The sequence below is a fragment of the Leucopleurus acutus genome, assembly GCF_964270905.1.
Source record: "Leucopleurus acutus genome assembly, chromosome: 11".
NCBI classification, from domain to species: Eukaryota; Metazoa; Chordata; class Mammalia; order Artiodactyla; family Delphinidae; genus Leucopleurus; species Leucopleurus acutus.
The window spans coordinates 56,125,326-56,149,956 of record NC_139152.1 but is presented as its reverse complement, the minus strand read 5'-3'; the positions used below and the strand labels follow the sequence as shown (position 1 = coordinate 56,149,956).

At 39.3% G+C, this 24,631-nt stretch overlaps 1 long non-coding RNA gene across 1 annotated transcript; it reads right to left on the bottom strand.

Moving 5' to 3' along the window:
* Nucleotides 1-110: 110 nt before the first annotated feature.
* LOC309969059 lies at nucleotides 111-2,933 on the bottom strand. Its single transcript, XR_014326605.1, has 3 exons — nucleotides 2,842-2,933; nucleotides 904-991; nucleotides 111-221 (listed from the first exon to the last, which is right to left on the bottom strand). It is a non-coding gene; the product is annotated as an uncharacterized lncRNA (long non-coding RNA).
* Between the last annotated feature and the right edge of the window lie 21,698 nt (nucleotides 2,934-24,631).

Sequence of the window (24,631 nt, the reverse complement as noted above, 5' to 3'; positions counted from 1 at the left end):
TCTGTGGGACCTTGACTGGATAAACTCCACGGTCCTTCCCTAAGAAGAGAAATGTTTGTTTCCAAATCCTGCAACAAGCAAAGTATGGTGATAATGAAAGGAATGATTTAGTCTTAATGATGGAAGACACCTACCCATCAAGTACTGCTCACTTACACTTAATCTTGAAGTAGTCTTAGAAATTTGTAAAAAGTTAAACTTGAGAAGCATGAAAAAAGTTCCTGCAAGAAAAAAAGGAGGTAATTTTGTATACAGAGAGCCATTTGAATATAAGCAATGAAGATGAACATTTATTGATCACCTACTATATACAAGACCTTGCCATGTGTACTATATGTGAAGAGATAGTGCCATATATAATTCTCAGTGCAGGGAAAAATGATGATAGGACTGGGAATATTAAGTTTTGCCAACGTTCTAAGGAAATATGAGAGAAAACAGGCAACCACGTCTCAGTGGCCCAAGAAAATATGGGCCTGATGGGATGACAGATTTGTCTACTGAGCCCCAAAATAATAGGTCAATTAAGGTAAGGGTCCCTGCCTTTCTGCAACCAGATGCCACAGTCTTCTCTTATGCTGATGACCCCCAAATGCCTGAGCTTCACACTCAGGTCTGACTGCCCACTGGACACATCTACCTGGATGTGACCCATAGATACCTCAAACTCATCATGTTGAAAAATTGAACATACTTCTCTCCCCAGAGCTGCTCTTCCTCCTGCCTTCTGTCTCAGTTACTGATAGCACCAAACTAGAAACCTGGGAGTCACCCTTGATACCTCCTCCTCCATCCCATCTATCCAGTCAGTCACTAAAGATTGATGTTATTTGTATGCGTTGATTGATTCTACCCTCTCTTCATGGCTACTAACACCACCAGGTTTAGGCCATCATAGCTCACCTGTACCACGGCAACAGCTCTACTGGTCTCTTGCTTCCAGCTTTCTCCTCTTCAAATCCAACCTCCACACAGCACTGGGGAAAGGGGTCTACTTAAAACAAAAATCAGCAATCAACTGCTTGTAGTTCCTACACACACAACACACTGTGTGTCCCCTGTGTCTGCAATGACATTCTGACCCACTACATTTTCTTTCCCACTCCTCCTTTAAAACCCAGTTCAGGTTGTTTAATGGGTACAGAGTTTCTGTTTGTCATGATGAGAAAGTGCTGGAAATAGATAGTGATAATGGTTGTACAACATTGTGAAGTATTTAATGCCACTGAATTGTATACTCAAAACTGGTTAAAATTGTAAATTTTATGTTATGTATATTATACCACAATAAAAAAAAAGAGGATAGTGACTATTAAATATTAAAATAATGCTTCATTAGGTGCTTCATAATAATGTACTCTAGAAAGTGAAGGCTCCAAGGCATACATGCTGTGTAAATTACATATCTTACTTAGGTGAAACTCCAACAGAAACAAAGACTAGTCTGTTAAAGAGTAAACAAGTAAAATATAAAGATCAATGATGATTCCCTTAAAAACAACAACAACAACAACAGTTCAGGTATCAACTCCTCTGGGAAACCTTTGCTGACCATTGTCCCATTCCACTCAGTTTTACCCCCTCCCAGCCCCTTTGCTCCACAAGTTAAACAGGTTACCTCTGTTGTGGGATTTATAACACTGCATTATGCTCTTCTATTTCCATGAGTGATTTTCTCTGGCAGAGTGAGAGGTCTCTGAGACCAGGGTCTATTTAATTTGTTTGAAAAACTTATTCTAAACCCTATCACATGGTGAGACCTGAATGAATGAACCAAGTGCTGAAGCAAACTGCTGCTCTTAAAACATTATATGCAAGAATTAGGGGAGGTGGGGGTATCAAACAGCAGACCAGCAACTCTGGCGAGCAGGTTTCTGAGTGCTGTGTATCGCTCATGAAAGTGAGTTGCCTTGGCTCTTATTTTAAATTGAAAGTCCCATAGGGTCTGGAAACAGAAACTGTACTGGGCTTGGTACCTGCTTGAGACCCACAAATGAAAGGGAGATACATGGGCATTTAGGAGCTATTCCTATGCCAGTTTATTCTACATGCACAAAATCATACATGTTAATATCAGCAATATTTGTAGAACTCTTTTAAATCTGGTAATAACCTAAATATCTTGATCATTTTTATTTAAATAAGTGGTAATTTATTATATACTTGAAAGTATATATTAATATAATATTGCAGAAAATGAGTTTGGTAATATTACAGATAAAAGTATACAAAACTCAACTTGATTTACTATCAAGTCCTAAACAATTTTCAGTCAGGCATTCTGAGTTCTAACTTTTCCTTTTCTAAGATAGCAATTCTGAAGGGACATGAACCTTAATGTAAATTTCTGAAGGAAATAATGCTTTTAAAATCAGAAATTTTATCAGAATCAAACTTAAAACCATTTAGAGACAAGCAAAACAATTTAGAAAATTTCCAAACCAAATATAAACCAAACCTGAATTTAGTTCAGAGCAGGTCTGAGGTATATTTTGCAGCGACAGCTCTGTGCTTGAAAGTGAAGTTTGCTGCAAGGATTTAGTATGGTAGAATCCCAGCTACACCCTCCACTCATCAAGTGACGTGTTCAAGAGAAAAAACAACCATGGAATTCTGACTACAGTGAGACCAGATCCCCAACACCTTTCCTACTGTTCTCCACCCTCTTAGGCTGTTGATTATGCTCCCCGGGTTCTAAGTTCAGGTGTAATTCCTTTTATAGAGAAACCAACATAGTAAAAGATTTTCAAGATAGGCGAAAAGAAGATAGCATGTATAATAGAATGATAATTAGGAGGCAGGAGCCCTGTGATTCAACCCACCACAATTCAGTTTCCTTACCTGTAAAATGAAGGTCTCTGCTTGACTGTGATTCTATGATTATCAGTAGCAGCGGTGTAAGATGCCACACTCTGGTGCCAGTTTTGGGTACCTGCCCAGGTGGAGGAAGGATAATTAACACTCAAGAGGCATAAATATTTTGAAGGCAGTATAACTTATTAGAGACCAATAAACAGAATTGGTCTGAAAGCTGAAACAGTGGCTAGCTAGAATGACCATTTAATAATATTTAAGGAAATGTTCATGAAATAACACAGCTTTTACCCACGTACCTCCTCAAATTATAATAAATGTTAACATGAATGAATTTAAATGGTGGAGAGTATTTTAGAGAAATGTTAAGTCTCTGCAGGTACTATCAGTGTTGACTTTGGTGCTTAATTTATCACAGACTTGAGCTGTTGGATGTATCAGAAATGTTAAAAAGCCTCTTCTCAATATTTCTGAAAGTCTAAGAAATCAACATTTTTGTTCTAGAAGCAAATTTGCATTTGTAGTATTTCTTAAAATGGTATGAGAGGTTAGCTCTACCTTTAGAAAGTAAAAATATCTGTCACTGGATTAAAAATATCTTTTCCTAGGGAATCTAGAAAAATGAGCATAGCATATTGTCTCACTGTGACAGGGGAAGTTGCTTATTGAGAAATTTGGTTCTTATTCTACACGGTGACAATACAGTTGATGCCTATGTCATGACAGATTTAGATTGGCGGGAAGGGGAGAAAATTATGATGGTTAAAGTGAAAAAAAGTTCACAGCACCTAACGTAGAAATTTGGGGAAACAGTCTAACTTCATTACAGACTTTACATTGTATCACTGATAAGCAGATATTGTACTGTATTGCTCACAAACCATTTTATCATACTTCAGCATATGAACTACTCCATAGCCTTTTATAAATGTTGCATAAGCTGATTTTATAAGTTTTCTCAGTGACTTTCTTTTGTACTATAATTAAAAACTTAAAATGCACAAATTGTCTAAGACTAAAAAGTGTTATGGGGCAGGGGCCAAGACTACCTCTGAATTCAGTAAAATCAGAATATTTCTGATTCTCAATAAAGAATTAATATTTCTGTAAACAACAAATGCTGTTTCTTTCCATTACATTACTTTGAAAACAAATACTTACACCAGTGTACAAAGTCCACATACCAGAGAGAACTGACTGCCATCAAATAAAGACCAAATCTAATGACCTTTTATGAGGCAATAGTATTGCAATAATTCTTCAAAGCCCAGAGAGTCCTTCCAGAAGTTTATATGATATATACCTATCCAAATTACTTTGTGCCATGGGGGAGATAATGGATGAAAAGTGTGCCTACTGGCACAAAACCCAAAAAACAAACACACAAAATATCACACAAAAAACACATACCACAAACACACACACACACAAAATCTTTGGAAAATTCCCAGCACACACTGTAAAGGGTCTGAGAAATCAAGCAGGAAAGAAATGGATTCCCCAGACTCAGCCATGGAAACATTTTCTTAAATAATTTAGCCTAGTACCATCTCTTTGAACTTATATATCTAGAAATTTTGGGAAATGCTGGTATATAGGGAGGGGTCTTTTGTCTTGAATAATATTTTATAGATTTCAAAGTGCTTTTGAAACACAGAATAATAAAAAATTTGCCTCTTCTAGGAATTGGATAACTAACAGCCCTAACCCTCATCCCTTCGTCGAGGCAACCTCTCTCTTAACATCGAATTTCTAGTCATAGGACAGAGAGGTTGGGCTTAAGTGTATGTCTGCCCCCTGAAACATGCTAAACAAATAATAGTTTAAATAAGACAAGACTGAGTAGGAACCAATTTACAGGTACCAATTTCTAAAAAGTGACAAATGTCTCAATTTTGAAGATGAATTGGGGCCAGTTTTTCTATTTTCAAAAGAGAATTCATTATATAGGACCGCCTTTAGCAGGAGTTTCCTCGTATATCTTAGCTAGACTTTGATACTTTTTTAAAAAATTTTTTTGGCCGTACCACGTGGCATATGGGATCTTAGTCCCCCAGCCAGGGATCGAATTCACACCCCCTGCAGTGGAAGCACGGAGTCTTAACCACTGGACCGCCAGGGAAGTCCCTAGACATTGATCCTTAAATTTGCAGCTCCTTATAGCGTTTATTACTCCCTACGCCACCGTCCAAAGCAAAGTACAAATGAACTAAATTTTAAACTATTAGACATAGAGGGGAAAAAGGTAAAAGAAGATAAACTGTAAAAAGGATTAGTCAGCTTTTTGGTTGGTAGTATGTTTTCGTTTTTTCCTACTTCATTTTTGAAATTTTCTACTAACTACTTTTAGAATGAAAGAAAAGCAACTGATTTAAAAAATGAAACCTCAGGGCTTCCCTGGTGGCGCAGTGGTTGAGAGTCCGCCTGCCGATGCTGGGGACCGCTGAGCTTGTGCAACCGGAGCCTGTGCTCCGCAACCGCAGAGGCCGCAACAGTGAGAGGCCCGCGTACCTCAAAAAAAAAAAAAAAAAAAAAAAAAAGAAACCTCAAATTTCAGAAGCGCCAGCGTACACAATTGCTACACCTTCTTACATATTCATTGAAATTTCCAGATCTTGAAATAAGTTTATTAACTTAGCTCAGTTAATTAAACTTTTCCCTAATTGATCAAGAACATGTTCTTCAACACTAACATATAGTATTTTTACACAGTGTTTGTCTCATGAAGCCCTGAAGGGTGAATAGTGAAAGATTTCAGGACCAAAATGTGTAACAACTCCCATTATTTCTTTGCTTTCTAGCCCAGCAATCTGTCTTCCAGGAGTATTCTGTACTTACTGTTAGGAATCTACCTACCAGTAGTTAGGAGCTGACGGTTGGCTTCCGAGAACTCCCAATGCGGTGCTTCCACCTGGTGGTTAAAGTGCTTAACTACAGAGACCTGGTCTCACATGCCTCTTAAAAAAGAAAAATGAACGATTGTGAGAAAAGGTGAAAAAAAGTATTTTTTTTAAATACAGAAGGCTGTTCTGTTTTTAAGAAAAGCTTTCCCAATTCTATTACAAGTCTGATACCATATCAACTTTTAAAGACCACTGTTTCCTTAAAATGTTTCTCTTTTGCCATTTAAGTAATTTATTGCATGGACAATATTTTTTCAGGATGATTCTTACAAGTGTCTTGTCCTCTTGTAAACTAGAGAAAACTGCACAGCTGATTTCCTTGCCAAGCAGCATCCTTTACTGAATGCCTACTGTGCACACAATGCATTAGATGAGGCACCTGGGGGAACAAGGCAACACAAAAGGATGTTACAATCTGCTATTGAAAGATACAATGCAGAAAGGCAGTGAATTTAAGTGTGAACAGAGTACCAGGCAACGTGGGAAAAAAAAGGGCGGGGTGAATTCAAGTCTAGCTCACTGGGTTTGTGGTCATGAATGGATGCAAGAAGGATATTAAATGACTTCTGGTCCTTCCCACCTGCCAGACTCCATCCCAGGCTCTATGCATTTATTGTCTCTAATTCTAAGTCCACTAAGCAGGTAAGTACCAGATCTGCTATTTTGAATTTAGCCTGTCCCGGTCCACTAGGATGAAAATTAAAAGTCTTGAGAGACTCAGGAGGCCTAGGACCTTTGCTGCAGCAAGAAAGATGAGAGAAGAGAGTGGTGAAAAGAAAGCACCTGTTCCACAGACAGCTGTAAAAGTAAAATGATCAGGCAAACATCTGAGATAATGTCCAACAAGCAGTGAAATTATTGGGGTTTTTAAATATTTAAATCAGGGAAGCAACATGAAGATATCTGTAAATTATCTATAAATGAACCAAAAAAAAAAAAAAAGGTGAAGTCAACTTAGGCAGATGTTACTGTGATCTTGGAAGAAGGCCTAATACAGGGTATTGCCTGGAAAGGTGTGGACCAAAAATAAGCACATAAAAATACTAAAACTTAACTGAGAAATAAATGAAATTCACCTAACATGACAGTAAAAAAAAAATGTTTTGAAAAAGTTGAAATTGTGAATATGAAAGATATTTTGTTACGCTGACTTCAAGTTGTTGGGTGAACATATAAATAGTTGTATTCTGAAGGCAGATCTATAGGACTGAAAGGATGAGAGGGCAATGTTGGGAATTCCCTGGTAGTCCAGTGGTTAGGACTCAATGCTTTCACTGCCATGGGCCCGGGTTTCATCCCTGGTCAGGGAACTAAGATCCCGCAAACCGCGGCAAAAAAAAAAGAGAGAGAGAGGCAATGTCTATCAATTTTTTAAAATAGGAATTTTTAAAGGAGAGTTTTAGAAGAGTGATAAGAATTCAAGTATGTTTTAGGATCACCACCCTCCTAAAAACAATCAATTATGGTTCTCTTATCTGAAATAATAATATTCTAACAATATTTTAATATATAATTTCAAATACATTACCTGCTAGTAAATTACTAAACACACGTGGAGTCTCCCAACTGCTTGTCACTTCACAATGCCCTTGTTCTATTTTCTGTTGCTCTTTGCTAGTTCCTGTTAACAGTTCATTTTACAATTTATTATAATTAAACACTTCTGAGCACCTTCTAAATGTGCTGGTGCTTTCAGATAATTATCTTTTTAAAGCAGTATTTGTAAATGTCAAAAATTCCCTATCATATCTAATTGAAAGCTGGCTGCATGATAGACAATATGGCTACAAACTTTTAAACAACTGGTACTTTTTAAAGAAATAATTATTAAGAAATAATTTTTTATAAATACTAAATCAAAACCCAATTCAGAATCCACATAACCAGAAAATGCAACTACCAACTTTTCACAATACAATGAATGACTACTTGCAGTTATTGTCATCAGCCTACAGACCTAAACACTAATCAGTACCTTTAAAACATTTATTAATATTAAAAATCTAAATTATGCCAACAACTAACCCTGGTTTAGCTTTGGGACCCACAATCTCCTGCTTTTAAAGCCGGCTTCAAGACTTAAGTCCCAGTGCTTTGATTCATTCAATAAACTCTTATTGAGCACCTACCTGTATGTGTATCACAATCAAGAAGATGTTCTTGGCTTCATGGAATTTAGTTTCATAGATGACACAGAGGAGTTACAAGCAATTACGATAGGGCTTTTCATGCTGACAAGTGACAGGGTAGCTAACCCTAGTCCCATCCATGCACTAGCTACATCCCTTCCAGACCGTTCAGAACTATCACATGTTGAGAAACCACTTAAGCCAGGCTGCCATATGGTAACACAAGTGAACAGGATAGGGAGACAACAGCATTTCGTGGCCCTACTAAATTGTAACATCATTCTCTCATGTTGGGCTTATTCGATGCCTTAGAGGCTCCCAACTGCCCATATATGTGTACTTCCAAAGTGGGCAGGCATGGTCCTTCCAAAACAAAAGAAGCATATTCAGACTACTGCCTTTGATTATCCAAATAGATGATATTCAAATATAATTTTTATTTTAACAAAACTAATTATAATGGGGGAGAAATGTGGCCAAGATGGCAGAAAAGGGAAAACCCTGAGCACACCTCCTCCCATGGGCACACCAAAATTACAATAGGGAAACTATTGATGAGAAAAACTGGAAGACTAGCAGAAAAGATCTTCAACCAAAGTTATAAAGAAGGAACCACAATGAGCAGGGTAAGAGGGGTGGTGACGTAGTAGTCAAGATCCATACCGCGGGTGTGTCACCCACCAAGGAGCGAGTGGTCAGCTCCACATTGGGCTCCCCCGCCCGGGGAGTCCTGCACCAAGAGGATGAGCCCCTAGAATGTCTGACTTTAAAGGCCAGCAGGGCTTACTTTTGGGAGAGCCAGAGGACTGTGGGAAATAGAGACACCACTCTTAAAGGTGCACACAAACTCTCACATCCTCCAGGACCCAGAGTATAAGCAGTAATTTGAAAGGAGCATCAGTCTCACCATCTGATCTTGGAGTCTCCTGGAGAGGTAGGAGGCAACTGCAGCTCACCCTGGGGACATAGACACTGGCAGCAACCATCTTTGGGAGTTTGCTCTACCCCATGAACACTGCTGGCAAGTGCCATTTTGGAGTCCTTACTCTAGCTTATTAGCCTTGGGATCCAGCCCCTCCCACCAGCCCGTGGTTATCAGTACTGGGATGCCTCAGCCCAAGCAACCAACCAGGTGGAGAGACAGCCCCACCCACCACGAGGCCTGCTGCCTTAAGATCCCCTGAGCCCACAGTCAACCCAGGACCTGGCTCTGTCTACCAGAGGCCTCAGACCCTGACCCTGCCTACCAATGGGCTGGCACTAGCCACAGGACCAGGCTCACCCACCAGTGGGTAGACACCAGTCCCGGGATCCCATGGGCACCAGCCCTACCCACCACCAGGCCAAAACACCAACTCCAGGACCCCCAGGACACTGCAGCTAAAGACCCCAGGACCTGGATCTGCCAACCAGTGAGCCAGCACTAGCCCCAGGACACCCTGGGCCTTGGCCCTGCCCACCATCAGGTGGACACCAGCCCCAGGACCACTTCAGCCCTGCAGCCTACAGTATCAGGACCCAGCCCATCCACCAGTAGGCCTGCACCAGTCACAAGACCCTTTGGGCCCTGGTCCTGCCCAACAGCAGGCCAAAATCAGCTCTGGGACACCTTGGGACCCTCAGCCAGCTGGTCCAGGATCCAGCCCCACCTACCAGCAGGACACCAGCTCTAGGACCCTTAGGGCCCTGCAGCCAGAGACCTGGGAATGCAGTTCTGCCCACCAGTGAGCTAGCACTAGCTCCAGCACTGTCTACCCGCAGGCCAACACCAGCCCCAGGAACCCCCAGGCCCCAATCCCACCCACCAGCAGGCAGACACCAGCTCCAAGACCCTTTGGACCCATTAGCCAGCTGCCCCAGCCTCCAGCCCCATTCACCAGTGGGCCAACACCAGCTTTGGGACACCTCAGACCCAGCAGCCAGCTGTGTCAGGAACTGGCCCCACCCACCAGCAAGCCAACATTAGATCGAGGACACACTCCCCCACCTCCATCCCCATAACCATCCACTCTAGTACCTGGCTCCACTCACTAGTGGATTAGCTGGAGCCCAGGATCCCCCAGGGCCCCATAGCCAGCAACCTTGTAATCCAGCCCTACCCACCAGCAGATGGCAGCCTCTGCACAAGGCAGGGCTTGGAAACCAACCAGAACAGGGCCAGCCACACCCACCAAGATGGCCCATAGTAATCAGCCCACCACAACAGAAGGGTTCAAGCAGCCCAAATAGGGGGCACCCTTAGAGCATACAGCCCTAGTCACCAGGTAATGATCATAATGATGTTCAGAACTTTAGATATCTATGGCTGAACAGAGCAAAAAGTTATACAGTTTTAACGAAGAGTTAGAAAATACAAAGAAGAGCCAAACAGAGATGAAGAATACAATAACTGAAATGAAAAATACACTAGAAAGAATCAACAGTAGATTAGATGGTACAGAGGAATGGATCCACAAGCTAGAAGACAGAGTAGTGGGAATCACTGGAGCTGAACAGAAAAAGCAAACAGACAAGCAAACAAATAAAAAGAAATTAGGACAATCCCAATGTTCATAGCAGCATTATTTACAATAGCCAAGATATGGAAGCAACCTAAGTGTCCATCAACAGACAAATGGATAAATAAGATGTGGTATATATACAATGGAATACTACTCAGCCATAAAAGAGAATGGAATTTTGCCATTTGAAACATGGATGGACTTGAAGGGTGTTATGTTTAGTGAAATAAGTCAGAGAAAGCCAAATAATGTATGATATCATTTATGTGTATAATCTGAAAAATAAAACAAACTTGTGAATGTAACAAAAAGAAACAGACTTACAAATAGAAACAAGCTAGTGTTTACCGACGGGGAGAAGGGAGAAGGAAGAGGGGAGGGGCAAGATAGGGGTAGAAGATTAACAGGTACAAACTACTATGTATAAAATAAGTAAGCTACAAGGATATATTGTGCAGCACAGGGAATATAGCTAATATTTTGTAACTATAAATGGGGTATAATCTTTGAAAATTGTGAATCACTGTTTTATACCTGAAATTTATATTGTACATCAACTATACTTCAATTAGGAAAAAAAAAAGAAAATGAGGAGTTTAAGAGACCTGAGGGACATCTAGTGTACCAAAATTCACATTATAGGAGTCTCAGAAGGAGAAGAGAGAAAGGGGCAGAGAATATATATGAGGACATAATAGCTAAAATCTTCCCTAACCTGGGAAAGAAAACAGACATCCAGGTCCAGGAAGCCCAGAGAGTCCCATACAGGATCAACCCAGAGGACCACACCAAGACAAAAACTGAATGGCAGGACTTCCCTGGTGGCCCAGTAGGTAAGACTGCACACTCCCAGTGCAGGAGGCCCAGGTTCAATCCCTGTTCGGGGAACTAGATCCCACATGCATGCCACAACTAAGAATCTGCATGCCACAATTGAAAGTCCACATGCTGCAACTAAGAAGTCCACATGGAACAACTAAAAAAAATAATAAGATCCCACATGCCACAACTAAGAGTCAGTACAGCCAAAATAAATGAATGATAAATATTTAAAAAAACTAAATGGCAAAAATTAAAGATAAAGAGAGAATATTAAAGGCAGCAAAGGAAAAGCAACTACTTATGTACAAGGGAACTCCCATAAGGCTATAAGCTGACTTTTCAGTAGAAACTCTGCAGGTCAGAAGGGAGTGGCACAATATACTTAAAGTGATGAAAGGGAAAAACCTACAACAAAAAATACTCTACCAGGCAAGGCTTTCACTTGAGGGTGAGATCAAAAATTTTACAGACAAGCAAAAGCTAAAAGAGTTCAACACCAGCAAACCAGCTTTACAAGAAATGTTAAAGGGACTTCCTAAGTGGAAAAAAGAAAAAAAAAATGCTACAACTAGAAAAATGGAAACTACAAAAGGAAAAATCTCATTGGTAAAGACAAATATACAGTAAAGGTAGTCAATCAACTATGTACAAAGCTAGTAAGAAGGTTAAAAGACAAAAGTAGTAAAACTGTCTATAACCACAATAAGTAGTGAGGGGATACACACAAAAAAAAGATGCAAAATGTGATGTCAAAAACAGTTAACATGGGGGGGGGGGTGATTAGTAAAAATGCAGGATTGTTGAAATGCATTTGAACTTAAGAGATCAGCAACTTAAAATAATCATAGATAGGTAGGTAGATAGACACACAGATAGATAGATACCTCAAGGTAACTAGAAACCAAAAACCTATAATATAAACACACAGAAAAAAGGAATTCAAACATAACATTAAAGAAAGTCTTCAAATCACAAGGGAAGAGATCAAAAGAAGGACCAAAAACAACTATTAAAAACAACCCCAAAGCAGTTAACAAAATGGCAATAAGTACATACCTATCAAAAATCACATTAAATGTAGATGAACTAAATGCTCCAATCAAAACATATAGAATGGCTGAACAGCTACAAAAACAATACCAATATATATGCTGCCTACAAAAGACTCACTTCAGATCTGAACATACAAACTGAAAGTAAGGGGATGGAAAAAAGTATTCCATGCAAATGGAAATTAAAAAAACAAAAATAAAAACGAGGTAGCAGTACTTACATCAGACAGAATAGATTTGAAAATAGACAGTCACACGAGACTAAGGACAATACATAATGATAAAGGGATAAACCTAATAAAAAGATACATAACAGTTATAAATGCACCTAACATAGGCGCACCTAAACACATAAAGCAGGGACTTCCCTGGTGGCACAGTGGTTAAGAATCTGCCTGCCAATGCAGGTGACACGGGTTCACGCTCTTCTCCGGGAAGATCCCACATGCCGTGGAGCAACTAAGCCCATGCACCACAACTACTGACACTGCAATCTAGAGCCCACGAGCCACAACTACTGAGCCTGCCTGTCAAAACTACTGAAGCGGGGCTTCCCTGGTGGTGCAGTGGTTGAGAGTCCGCCTGCTGATGCAGGGGACACGGGTTCATGCCCCGGTCCAGGAGGATCCCACATGCCGAGGAGCGGCTGGGCCCGTGAGCTATTGCCATTGGGCCCGCGTGTCCAGGGCCTGTGCTCCGCAACGGGAGAAGCCACAGCAGTGAGAGGCCCGCGTACCTCAAAAAAAAAAAAACTACAGAAGTGGGCTTCCCTGGTGGCGCAGTGGTTGAGGGTTCACCTGCTGATGCAGGGGACATGGGTTCGTACCCCAGTCCAGGAAGATCCCACATGCTGCAGAGCAGCTGGGCCCATGAGCCATGGCAGATAGGCCTGCGTGTCCAGAGCCTGTGCTCCGTAACGGGAGAGGCCACAACAGTGAGAGGCCTGCGTACCGCAAAAAAAACAAAAAACAAAAAACTACTGAAGCCCGCTCACCTAAAGCCTGTGCTCTGCAACAGAGAACACTGCAGTGAGAAGCCTGCGCACCGCAACAAAGAGTAGCCTCCACTAGCCACAATTAGAGAAAGCCCGTCTGCAGCAACAAAAGACCCAATGCAGCCAAAAATAAATAAATAAGTAAATAAATTTATTTTTAAAAAAACACATAAAGCAATATTAACAGACATAAAGGGAGAAACTGACAGTAATACAGTAATACTAGGTAGGCCTTAAATGACATATTAGACCACATGAACTTAATAGATATATACAGAACATTTCATCCAAAAGCCACAGAATACATTCTTTTCAAATGCACAAGGAATATGCTCCAGGACAGATCACATACTAGGCCACAAAACAAGTCTCCATAAATGTAACAAAACTGAAATCATATCAAGCATCTTTTCTGACCACAGTCAACTATAATAAAAAAAAAATGCAAAAACCACAGCCCCAAAACAATGAACAAAATGGCAATAAGTACATACCTATCAATAATCACATTAAATGTGAATGTGAGGCTAACCAATATGCTACTAAACAACCAATGGATCACTGAAGATATCAAAAAAGAAATTTAAAAGTACCTGGAAACAAATGAAAACAAAAACACAACAATCCAAAATCTATGGGATGCAGCAAAAGCAGTTCTAAAAGAAAAGTTTACAGTGACACAAGCCTACCTCAGGAAAGAAGAAAAAACCTGAAATAAACAACCTAATCTTACACCTAAAGGAACCAGAAAAGGAAGAACAAATAAAACCCAAAGTTAGTAGAGGGAAAGAAATCATAAAGATTAGAGCAGAAATAAAAGAAATAGAGACTAAAAAAACTACAGAAAAGATTAATGAAACTAAGAGCTAGTTCTCTGAAAACATAAACAAAATTGATAAACCAGACTTGACAAGAAAAAAAAAGAGAGCCCAAATCAATAAAATCAGAAATGAAAAAGAAGTTACAACTGACACCACAGAATTACAAAGGATCATAAAAGATTACTACAAATAATTATATACCAATAAAACGGACAACCTCAAAGAAATGACAAATTCCTAGAAATGTACAATGTCCTCAGAATGAACCAGGAAGAAATAGAAATTATGAATAGACCAATTACCAGTAATAAAATTGAATCAGTAATGAAACAACTCCCAAAAGACAGAAGTCCAGGACCAGATGGCTTCACAGGTGAATTCTACCATTTAGAGAAGAGTTAACACCTATTCTTCTCAAACTATTCGAAAAACTGCAGAGGAAGGAACACTTCCAAACTCATTCTATGAGACCAGTATCATCCTGCTCCCAAACCCAGACAGAGATATCACAAAAAAAGAAAGTTGCAGGCCAATATCATTTATGAACACAGATGCAAAAATCCTCAACAAAATATTAGCAAACTGAATTCAACAATTCACTAAAAGGATCATACACAAGGATCAAGTGGGATTTATACCAGGGATGCAAGGATGGAACAATATCCACAAATTAATCAATGTGATACACCAAATTAACAAAATGATGAAAAAAATCATATGATCATCTCAAGAGATGTAGAAAAATCTGACAAAATTCAACATATCCATTTATGATAAAAACTCTCAACAAAGTGGGTATAGAGGGAACATATCTCAAAATAATAAAGGCCATATATGACAAGACCACAGCTAATGTCATACTCAATGGTGAAAAGGCGAAAGCATCTCCTCTAAGATAGGAACAAGACAATGATGCCCACTCTTGTCACTTTTACTCATCATAGTATTGGAAGTCCTAGTCACAGCAATCAGATAAGAAAAAGAAATAAAGGGAATCCAAACTGCAAAGAAAGAAGTAAAACTGTCACTGTTTACAGATAACATGATACTACACATAGAAATTCCTGGGAATTCCCTGGCAGTCCAGTGGTTCGGACTCGGCGCTCTCACTGTCAGGGTCCTGGGTTCAATCCCTGCTCAGGGAACTAAGATCCTACAAGCCGCATGGCACACCAAAGAAAAGAAAATCCTCAAGACACCACCAAAAACTACTAGAGCTCATCAATGAATTTGGTAAAGTTGCTGGAGACAAAAATATACAGAAATCTTTTGCATTTCTATATGGTAACAATGAACAATCAGAAAGAGAAATTAAGAAAACAATCCCATTTATAATTGCAACGAAAGGAATAAAATACTTAGGATAAATCTAACTAATGGGTTACAGATGCTCAACATCACTAAAAATTAGAGAAATGCAAATCAAAACTACAATGAGGTATCACCTCACACCAGTCAAAATGGCCATCAACAAAAAAATCTACAAACAATAAATGCTGGAGAGGGTGCAGAGAAAAGGGAACCCTCTTGCACTATTGGTGGGAATGTAAATTGATACAGCCACTGTGGAGAACAGTATTGAGGTTCCTTAAAAAACTAAAAATAGAACTACCATACGACCCAGCAATCCCACTACTGGGCATATACCCAGAGAAAACCACAATTCAAAAAGACACATGTACCCCAATGTTCACTGCAGCACTACTTACAATAGCCAGGACATGGAAGCAACCTGTGTCCATCAACAGATGAATGGATAAAGAAGATGTGGTGTACATATATATATATATATATATTTATATATATATAAATAATGGAATATTACTCAGCCATAAAAAGAAATGAAATTGGGTCATTTGTAGAGATGTGGATGGACCTAGAGTCTGTCATAGAGTGAAGTCAGTCAGAAAGAGAAACACAAAATATCATGTTAACGCATATATGTGGAATCTAGAAAAATGGTACAGATGAACCGGTTTGCAAGGCAGAAATAGTGACAGAGGTATAGAGAACGTATGGACACCAAGGGGGGAAAGCAGGGGGGAGGGGAGTGGGATGAATTCAGAGATTGGGATTGACATATATACACTAATATGTATAAAACAGATCATAAAAACCTGCTGTATTAAAAAAACAAATATCATATATTAACGCATATATGTGGAAGCTAGAAAAATGATACAGATGAACCTATTTGCAGGGCAGGAACAGAAAGGCAGACATGGAGAACGGATGTGTGGACACAGGGAGGGCAGGGGAGGGTGGGATGAATTGGGAGATTAGGTTTGACATAAATACACTACCATGTGTAAAATAGATAGCTAGTGGGTATCTGTAAAACACATACCTGCTCTACAGCTGTACAGCAGGGAGCTCATCTTGGTGCTCTGTGATGATCTAGATGGGTGGGATGGGGGTATGGAGGGAGGTCTAAGAGGGAGAGGATATATGTATACATATAGCAGATTCACTTCACTGTACAGCAGAAACTAACACAACATTGTAAAGCAATTATGCTCCAATTAAAAAAAGAAATAAAGAAAACAATCCCATTTATAATTGTGTCAAAAGAAATAAAATACTTAGAATAAATCTAACTAAGGAGGTTAAAGACCTGTACTTAGAAACTATAGGACGTTGAGGAGACTGGTTCAAGATGGCAAAGAAGGACATGCTCTCATTCCCTCTTGCAAGAGCATCAGAATCACAACCAATTGCTAAACAATCATTAACAGGAAGACACTGGAACTCACCAAAAAAGATACCCCACATCCAAAGACAAAGGAGAAGCCACAATGAGATGGTAAGAGGGGCGCAATCACAGTAAAATCAAATCCCATAACTGCCGGGTGGGTGACTCACAGGCTGGAGAACACTTATACCACAGAGGTCCACCCACTGGAGTGAAGGTTCTGAGTGCCACATCAGGCTTCCCAACCTGGGGGTCCAGTAATGGGAGGAGGAATTCCTAGAGAATCAGACTTTGAAGGATAGCGGGATTTGATTGCAGGACTTCGACAGGACTGGGGAAAACAGAGACTCCACTCTTGGAGGGCAACACAAAGTAGTGTGCGCATCAGAACCCAGGGGAAGGAGCAGTGACCCCAGGGGAGACTGAACCAGACCTACCTGCTACTGTTGGAGGGTCTCCTGCAGAGGCGGGGGGTGGCTGTGTCTCACCGTGAGGACAAGGACACTGGCAGCAGAAGTTCTAGGAAGTGCTCTGTGGCGTGGGCCATCCCACAGTCCGCCATTAGCCCCACCAAAGAGCCCAAGTAGGCCCCAGTGTTGGGTCACCTCAGGCCAAACAACCAACAGGGAGGGAACCCAGCCCCACCCAGCCCCACCCATTAGCAGTCAAGCAGATTAAAGTTTTACTGAGCTCTGCCCACCAGAGCAACACCCAACTCTACCCACCACCAGTCCCTCCCATCAGGAAACCTACACAAGCCTCTTAGACAGCTTCATCCACAAGACGGCAAACAGCAGAAGAAAGAAGGACTACAATCCTGCAGCCTGTGGAACAAAAATGACATTTACAGAAAGATACACAAGATGAAAAGGCAGAGGGCTATGTACCAGATGAAGGAAAAAGATAAACCTCCAGAAAAACAATTAAATGAAGTGGAGATAGGCAACCTTCCAGAAAAATAATTCAGACTGATAGTGAAGATGATCCAGGACCTCGGAAAAAGAATGGAGGCAAAGATTGAGAAGATGCAAGGAATGTTAAACAAAGACCTAGAAGAATTAAAGGACAAAGAGATGAACAATATAATAGCTAAAATGAAAACTGCACTAAAAGGAATCAATAGCAGAACAACTGAGGCAGAAGAACAGATAAGTGACCTGGAAGACAGAATGGTGGAATTCACTGCTGTGGAACAGAATAAAGAAAAAAGAATGAAAAGAAATGAAGACAGCCTAAGAGACCTCTGGGAAACATTAAAAGCAACAACATTCACATTATAGGGGTCCCAGAAGGACAAGAGAGAGAGAAATGACCTGAGAAAATATTTCAAGAGATTATAGTCGAAAACTTCCCTAACATGGGAAAGGAAAAAGCCACCCAAGTCCAGGAAGTGCAGAGAGTCCCATACAGGATAAACCCAAGGAGAAACACACTGAGACACACAGTAATCGAATTAGCAAAAGTTAAAGACAAAGAAAAATTATTGAAAGCTGCAAGGGAAAAACGACAAATAACATAGAAGGAAACTCCCATAAGGTTAATAGCTGATTTCTCAGCAGAAACTCTACAAGCCAAAAGGGAGTGGCATGACATATTTAAAGTGTTGAAAGGGAAGAACCTACAACGAAGATTACTCATTCAGATTCGATGGAGAAAGCAAAAGCTTTACAGACAAGCAAAAGCTAAGAGAATTCAGCACCACCAAACCAGCTCAACAACAAATGCTAAAGGAACTTCTCTAAGTGGGAAACACAAGAGAAGAAAAGTACCTACAAAAACAAACCCAAAACAATTAAGAAAATGATCATAGGAACATACATATTGATAATTACCTTAAACGTAAATGGATTAAATGCTCCAACCAAAAGACCCAGGCTTGCTGAATGGATACAAAAACAAGACCCATCTATATGCTGTCTACAAGAGACCCACTTTAGACCTAGGGACACATACAGACTGAAAGTGAGGGGATGGAAAAAGATAATGAAAATGGAAATCAAAGGAAAGCTGCAGTAGCAATACTCGTATCAGATAAAATACACTTTAAAATAAAGACTGTTACAAGAGACAAGGAAGGACACTACATAATGATCAAGGGATCAACAATTTAACATATAAATATATATACAAATTAAACTGCATAAATATAACAATTTAAATATATATGCACCCAACACAGGAGCACCTCAATACATAAGGCAACTGCTAACAGTTATAAAACAGGAAATTGACAGTAACACAATAATAGTGGGGGACTTTAACATCTCAACTTACACCAATGGACAGATCATCCAAACCGAAAATTAATAAGGAAAAACAAGCTTTAAATGACACAATAGACCAGATAGATTTAACTGATATTTATAGGACATTCCATTCAAAAACAGTAGATTACACTTTCTTCTCAAGTGTGCACGGAACATTCTCCAGGAGAGATCACATCTTGGGTCACAAATCAAGCCTCAGTAAATTTAAGAAAATTGAAATCATATCAAGCATCTTTTCTGACCACAACATTATGAGATTAGAAATCAATTACAGAGGAAAAAACGTAAAAAACACAAACACATGGAGGCTAATCAATACGTTACTAAATAACCAAGAGCTCACTGAAGAAATCAAAGAGAAAATCGAAAAATACCTAGAGACAAATGACAATGAAAACATGATGATCCAAAACCTATGGGATGCAGCAAAAGCAGTTCTAAGACGGAACTTTATACCAACACAAGCCAACCTCAAGAAACAAGAAAAATCTCAATCTAAAGTTTCACCTAAAGGAACTAGAGAAAGAAGAACAAACAAAACCCAAGGTTAGCAGAAGGAAAGAAATAAAAATCAGAGAAGAGGGCTTCCCTGGTGGCCCAGTGGTTCAGAGTCTGCCTGCCAATGCAGGGGACATGGGTTTGTGCCCCAGTCCGGGAGGATCCCACATGCCGCGAAGCGGCTGGGCCCATGAGCCATGGCTGCTGAGCCTGCACGTCCGGAGCCTGTGCTCCGCAACGGGAGAGGCCACAACAGTGAGAGGCCCGTGTACCACAAAAAAAAAAAAAAAAAAAAATCAGAGCAGAAATAAATGAAATAGGAACAAAGAAAACAATAGCAAAGATCAATAAAACTAAAAGCTGGTTCTTTGAGAAGATAAACAAAACTGATAAACCATTAGCCACACTCATCAAGAAAAAGAGGGAGAGGACTCAAATCAATAAAATTAGAAATGAAAAAGGAGAAGTTACAACACACCGCAGAAATACAAAGCATCCTAAGAGACTACTACAAGCAACTCTATGCCAATTAAATGAACAACCTGGAAGAAGTGGACAAATTCTTAGAAAGGTATAACCTTCCAAGACTGAACCAGGAAGAAACAGAAAATATGAACAGACCAATCACAAGTAATGAAAATGAAACTGTGACTAAAAATCTTCCAACAAACAAAAGTTCACGACCAGATGGCTTCACAGGTGAATTCTATCAAACATTTAAAGAGCTAACACCCATCCTTTTCAACCTCTTCCAAAAAATTGCAGAGGAAGGAACACTCCCAAACTCATTCTATGAGGCCACCATCACCCTGATACAAAAACCAGACAAAGATACTACAAAAAAAAGAAAATTACAGACCAATATCACGGATGAATATTGATGCAAAAATCCTCAACAAAATACTAGCAAACAGAATCCAACAACACACTAAAAGGACCATACACCATGATAAAGAGGGATTTATGCCAGGAATTCTTCAATATACGCAAATCAATCAATGTGATACACCATATTAACAAATTGAAGAAGAAAAACCATATGATCATCTCAATAGATGCAGAAAAAGCTTTTGACAAAATTCAACACCCATTTATAAAAACTCTCCAGAAAATGGGCAGAGAGGGAACCTACCCCAACATAATAAAGACCATATACGACAAACCCACAGCAAACATCATTCTCAATGGTGGAAAACTGAAATCATTTCCTCTAACATCAGGAAAAAGAGAAGGATGTCCACTCTCACCACTATTATTCAACACAGTTTTGGAACTCCTAGCCATGGCAATCAGAGAAGAAAAAGAAATAAAAGGAATACAAATTGGAAAAGAAGAAGTAAAACCATCACTGTTTGCAGATGACATGATACTCTACATAGAGAATCCTAAAGATGCCACCAGAAAACTACTAGAGCTATCAATGAATTTGGTAAAGTTGCAGGATACAAAATTAATGCACAGAAATCTCTTGCATTCCTATATACTAATGATGAAAAGTCTGAAATAGAAGTTAAGGAAACACTCCCATTTACCATTGCAACGAAAAGAATAAAATACCTAGGAATAAACCTACCTAGGGAGACAAAAGACCTGTATGCAGGAAACTGTAAGACACTGATGAAAGAAATTAAAAATGATACAAACAGATGGAGAGATATACCATGTTCTTGAATTGGAAGAATCAACATTGTGAAAATGACTATACTACCCAAAGCAATCTACAGATTTAATGTGATCCCTATCAAATTACCAATGACATTTTTTACAGAACTAGAACAAATCATCGTAAAATTTGTATGGAGACACAAAAGATCCCGAATAGCCAAAGCAGTCTTGAGAGAAAAAAATGGGAGATGGAGGAATCAGACTCCGTGAGTTCAGACTATACTACAAAGCTACAGTAATCAAGACAATATGGTACTGACACATAATCAGAAATATAGATCAATGGAACAAGACAGAAAGCCCAGAGATAAACCCACACACTTATGGTCAACTAATGTATGACAAAGGAGGCAAGGATATACAATGGAGAAAAGACAGTCACTTAAATAAGTGGTGCTGGGAAAACTGGACAGCTACATGTAAAAGAATGAAATTAGAACACTCCCTAACACCACACACAAAAATAAACTCAAAATGGATTAGAGGCCTAAATGTAAGACCAGACACTATAAAACTCTTAGAGGAAAACACAGGAAGAATACTCTTTGACATAAATCACAGCAAGATCTTTTTTGATCCACCTCCTAGAGTAATGGAAATAAAAACAAAAATAAACAAATGGAACCTAGTGAAACTTCAAAGCTTTTGCAAAGCAAAGGAAACTACAAACGAGATGAAAACACACCCTCAGTATGGGGGAAAATATTTGCAAATGAATCATCGGACAAAGGGTTAATCTCCAAAATATATAAACAGCGCATGCAGCTCAATATTAAAAAAACAAACAATCCAATCCAAAAATGGGCAGAAAACCTAAACAGACATTTCTCCAAAGAAGACATACAGATGGCCAAGAAGCACATGAAAAGCTGCTCAACATCACTAATTATTAGAGAAATGCAAATCAAAACTACAATGAGGTATCACCTCACACCAGTTAACATGGGCATCATCAGAAAACCTACAAACAACAAATGCTGGAGAGGGTGTGGAGAAAAGGGAACCCTCTTGCACTGCTGGTGGGAATGTAAAGTGATACAGCCACTATGGAGAACAGTATAGAGGTTTCTTAAAAAAATAAAAATAGAATTACCATATGACCCAGCAATCCCACTACTGGGCATATATCCAGAGAAAACCATAATTCAAAAAGACACATGCACCCCAATGTTCAGTGCAGCACTACTTACAATAGCCAGGTCATGGAAGCAACCTAAATGGACATCTACAGATGAAGAGATAAAGGAGATGTGGTACATATATACGATGGAATATTACTCAGCCATAAAAAGGAACAAAATTGGGTCATTTGTAGAGACAGGGACGAATCTAGAGACTGTCATACAGAGTGAAGTCAGAAAAACAAATATCGTATACTAACACATGTATGTGGAACCTAGAAAAATGGTACAGATGAACCGGTTTGCAGGGTAGAAACTGAGACACAGATGTAGAGAACAAATGTATGGACACCAAAGGGGGAAAGCTGTGGGGAGGGGGGTGGGGCTGTGATGAAATGCAAGATTGGGATTGACATATATACACTAGTATGTATAAAATGGATAACTAATAAGAATCTGTTGTATAAAAAAATAAAATTCAATAAACAAAACTATGGGACATCGATGAAAGAAATTGAATATGACACAGACAGAAACATATACTGTGTTCATGGACCGGAAGAATTAACATTATTCAAATGACCATACTATCCAAGGAAATCTACATATCAATCTAATCCTTAACAAAATATCAATGGTATTTTTCACAGAACTAGAACTAATTCTAAAATTTGTATGGAAACACATACACACACACAAAACCGTGGACAGCCAAAACAATCTTGAGAAAAAAGAACAAAGCTGGAGGTCTCACGCTCCTTGGTTTAAACTATACTACAAAGCTAGTCATCAAAATAGTATGGTACTGCCACAAAAACAGACACATAGATCCATGGAACAGAATACAGAGTCCAGAAAGAAACCCACACACTTATGGTCAATTAATCTATGACAAAGGAGGCAAGAATGTACAATGGGAAAAAGACAGCCTCTTCAATAAGTGGTGTTGAGAAATCGAGACAATTATATGCAAAAGAAACTGGACTAGGCTCTCACACCATTCACTAAAATAAATTCAAAATAGATTAAGGACTTAAATGTAAGACCTGAAACCATAAAACTTCTAGAAGAAAACAGGTAGTTTGCTGTTTGACATTGGTCTTAGTGATTTTTTTTTTTTTTTTTTGGATATGTGTCCTCAGGCAAGGGAAACAAAAAGCAAAAAATCAACAAATGGGACTACATCAAACTAAAAAGCTTTTGCACAGCTAAAGAAACTATCAACAAAATGAAAAGACAACCTATTGAACGGGAGAAGATACTTGCAAATGATATATTTGACACGGGGTTAAAACCCAAAATATATTGATATAAAGAAGTCATAAAACTAAGCATCAAAAAAACAATCCTATTAAAAAATGGGCAGAAGACCTTAACAGACATTTCTCCAGAGAAGACATACAGATGACCAACAGGTACATGAAAAGACGCTCAACATCCCTAATCATCAGGGAAATGCAAATCAAAATCACAATTGAGATACACCTCACACCTGTCAGAATGGCTATTATCAAGAAAACAAATAAGTGTTGGTGAGGAATCCTTGTACATTGTTGGTGGGCATGTAAATTGCTGCAGCCATTACAGAAAACAGTACGGAGTTCCCTCAAAAATCTAAAAACATAGCTACCATATGATCCAGCAATCCCACTCCAGGGCATATACCTAGAAAAAACCAAAGGCACTAATTGAAAAATTTACATGCAGCAGAACTTCGCTGGTGGTCCAGTGGTTAAGACTCCACACTTCCAACGCAGGGGTCACAGGTTCAATCCCTGGTCAGAGAACTAAAATCCCCCATGCCTTGTGGTGCAGCCAAAAAGAAAAAAAAAAAAAATGTACATGCACCCCAACGTTCACGGCGGCACTGTTTACAACAGCAAATATATGGAAGCAACCCAAGTGTCCATTAGCAAACAATGGGTAAAGAAGATGTAGTACACACAAACACACACACACGGAATATTAGCCATAAAAAAGAATAAAATCTTAACATTTGCAACAACATGTATGGACCCAGAGAGTATTATGCTAAGTGATAAGTCAGACAGAGAAAGACAAATACTTTTACTTATAAGTGGAATCTATAAAACGAACACAACAAAACAGAAAGTTACAGATACAGAGAACAGGTGGTTGCCAGAGAGAAGGGAGGTGAAAGGAGGAAAGACATAAGTGAGGGACATTAAGAGGTACAAACCTTCAGTTGCAAAGTATTTAAATGAGTCATGGTGTAAAATTTACACTGTGTGGATTATAGGCAATAACTATGTAATACCTTTGCATAGCAACATATCATAACGAGACTCACTGTGGTAATCATTCGAAACTGTATAGAAATACCAAACCACT